This window comes from Sinocyclocheilus grahami, unplaced genomic scaffold (genome assembly GCF_001515645.1).
Source record: "Sinocyclocheilus grahami isolate Dianchi unplaced genomic scaffold, SAMN03320097.WGS_v1.1 scaffold542.1, whole genome shotgun sequence".
Taxonomy (NCBI): domain Eukaryota; kingdom Metazoa; phylum Chordata; class Actinopteri; order Cypriniformes; family Cyprinidae; genus Sinocyclocheilus; species Sinocyclocheilus grahami.
In genome coordinates this window covers 313,671-317,184 of record NW_015505721.1, presented here as the reverse complement: position 1 = coordinate 317,184, position 3,514 = coordinate 313,671, and positions in this window count along the sequence as shown.

The window sequence follows — 3,514 nt, the reverse complement described above, 5'->3', positions numbered from 1 at the left end:
TGTTCTGGATTTTAACTTTTGGAAAAGCAGAATCTTTTCATCACCATGTACATTTAAATGACTAAATTAACACTTAATATATTAATGAAACATGTTTAACACTGTGATTTTTATTATTATTATTTTGTAACATTTACATTTACAAACCTTTTTCATTCTGCTTTCTCTAGTGATCAGAAATTATGTAATTTTATTGTGATTTTTGCTTTTTTTTATTCTACTGACAGTTTTTCTTAACAGGAAAAACACAAATGTGTATAAATGTCAGATACTATAAAGTGATTTATATATATATATATATATATATATATATATATATATATATATATATATATATATACACACAGCATATATCTACTGTATATATTTAATTCATATTAAAAACCTAATTAATCTTAATCTTAATACAGTCACACTGTATCAGGGTTATTATCGTTAATTAAAAATAAAAATAAAACTTAATTGTTTTGTTAATTAAAAATAAAGCTGAAATAAAATATAAATATTAGAAAATGTAAATTAAATGAAAATTAATTCCCTTACTAGCTACAATAAATTGGAATTTAGATCCTAAAATTGCTAACTGTAAATAAATAAAAATGACACTGAACTGGAATAAAAATAAATTTGAATTATTTATGAATTCATATTAATTTGTTAGATTATTAATTAATTATAAATAAATTATGTAATTTCATATTAATTTCTTTAAATAAAACACGCACAAACAACAGCCCTTCCTCCCACATAAATAAATAAATAAATACAAATAATCAATAACATGTCAAATGACAAAATTACAATGACAGCACATTAAAGTAAAACTAAAATGAAACCTGAAATGTATAATTTTAATAGTGTATAAATAATAAAAAATAATACTACGGTACATTGTATAAGTGGGTTTTTCTGTATCAATATAGCTTCATTTGTATGATTTGTCATCAAAAATGTAAAAATCATCGCCCTAAACAACCATGATGTTCAATTACAAAGTTTAAGAACGAACAAGGGCTTTCTCTAAACTGATTTCCTCATTTGACATCCTTAAATCACTGTTAGGTAGAAAAATCTGTAGCTAGTGGCCAGTTAAATGCATTTTAGTCACTTTTGCTGAAGGATGCTTTCTGGGTTTCACTAAAATGACTGCTTGTAATTCATCTTAACTGGTGACAGAATGGCATGGAACAAACGCTGCCTCGTGGAGAGAAACCTCCATTTTCCGTGCTTCCTTTCACAGATAGAGTATGAGGGAGATAGATGGAGGGACTGATGTAGGTAGAGAGGTTCAGACAGAGAGAAAAATGGAGTGGGTGTGGAATCTCTTTTATGTTTTGCATCAAAAGAGGGATCAGTCCACAGTGATCCTCAATGACTACTGCTATAAAATGCATGATCGCCTGTGCTATTCGGTTAACAGCCCTTGATGTCTTTTTGCCTTTTTTCCATGAGCTGGTGTTCCGCTCTGTGCTGAAAGATGGCCAGTTGATTCATTACAGCCTCAGCAATCTCCAGCCACTGCTGTTTTATCATTACACCCGTTACTATGAATCTTTTCAGGACACAACGTAAAGGCAGAATCGAACAGTTGTTTCAGTTGCAAACAGCAAAAACACACTTTGACAAATAAAATTTTTTTAAATCACGGTTTAATTTCTGTGCTACAAATGAAATTGCAAAATTTGTTTTGTTTTTACACAGGTTTCCTGAACACTGTCCATCCATTGCAGTTTCAGCTTCAGCTTTAACAGTGCTACAAGATGAATACTTTGTTCAGTTTCATATGCTCATATTTTTTAACTAAAACCATATTGTGTCAGATGAGCAACTTCTCATTAATGAAAGTTAATGAAAGTTAATCAAAGTTTTGAATGTTACCATGTTATTATCATGCCATTATTGTATTTACTCTGTTTAGTTTGTTTGTTTATTTATTTTTGTTAATTTATTTAAACATTTATTGAGAAAAAAAGAAAAGAAAAAAATGAGATACAGGTGGGGCTGGGGAAGGTGGAGGGTTTTTGAAGTGCTGCAACTGCTACGACAAACTCTAGCCGCGTATTTGAATGTTGAGCAGCAAGCTCACTAGTTGTTAATGCAACTAGAGCCAATCGGCTGCACCATGTGAATAATGATCTGATTATATCAGATTGAGCTATAACTTATCTGTCTGCACTTTCTAGAGTTTCATGACAGAATGTCTAGGTTACTTGTGTAACCCTCATTCCCTGAAGGAGGGAACGGAGATGTTACGTCAGTTGTGACTGACGAATTGGGATCTCGCCCGAGAGCCCATCCCCTTTGAGTGTTAACTAAACAAGCCAATGACAATTGGCGTGCGTGTTTCGCCACGCGCACCCCACCCCGCAGCGCGGGTATAAAAGGAGAGCGCATGCAAACGCACATCAGTTTTCCGCTGAGGAGCCGAGACTATGTGCCCCGGCCGTACAGCAGTGGTACAGCAACTGTGGTGACGGAACGTAACGTCTCCGTTCCCTCCTTCAGGGAACGAGGGTTACACAAGTAACCTAGACGTTCCCTTTCAGTCAGTCACGTTCTACGTTACGTCAGTCGTGACTGACGAATTGGGATCCGTATAGAAAACGCCACTATTGCTGACCCCCTCCAGTGCCCTGCGGAAGCCGGCAAGTCCCCCCACACCAGCTGGGGCGGAAGATAGGACAGCGGCTAGGCAGAGGTGTCCGCCACTGCTGTTCAATACAGTGGTACATTGGATAACACTGGGAAAGCATACCCAGTTGGGATGCTACGGAGGCCACATCTCGCACATAGGAGGTCTCATGTGGAATTACACATATGGACTGGCCCCCAGGCAGTACTACATATGGAAGTCCCTGCGGTAGACTCAACCCGCCTGGGGTGAGATAACTACGCAGCAGAGATGGCAGTGAACGACTGCCAGGGAAAGACACGGGCTTACCGTAAGGGGAGCCATGCCGTGGAAGAATACACATGTGGGATCACCTGAAGGGGGAATCACTACACACGGGCACCTAGCCCAGCACAAGGGCTGACCTTGGGCATGCACACGAGTGCTGAGCCTGGCGTCTGGCGCACCAGTCGACGAACAGGTTCCACTTCAGCCTGTAAGCGTGTCTGGTAGACGGGGCTCTAGCTGAAGCGATGGTGTTTACTACCGCTGGAGGTAGCCCACCTAGAACCTACGCGTCCCGGGACCATAAGTGGAGATTCCACAAGTCCAGACGTGGGTGCCAGAGGGTGCCCCCTCTCTGAGAAAGGAGATCCCTCCTCAGAGAAATTCGCCAAGCAGGGGCTGTCGCGAGGAGCATCAGTTCGGGGAACCAAGTCCGACTGGGCCAATATGGCGCTACCAAGAGGACCTGCTCCTCATCCTCCCTGACCTTGCACAGTGTCTGTGTGAGAAGGCTCACTGGGGAAACACATATTTGCGTAGGCCCCGAGGCCAGCTGCACGCTAGTGCGTCCGTGCCGAGGGGTCCCTCGGCCAGGGAGTAAAACAACTGGCAATGGGA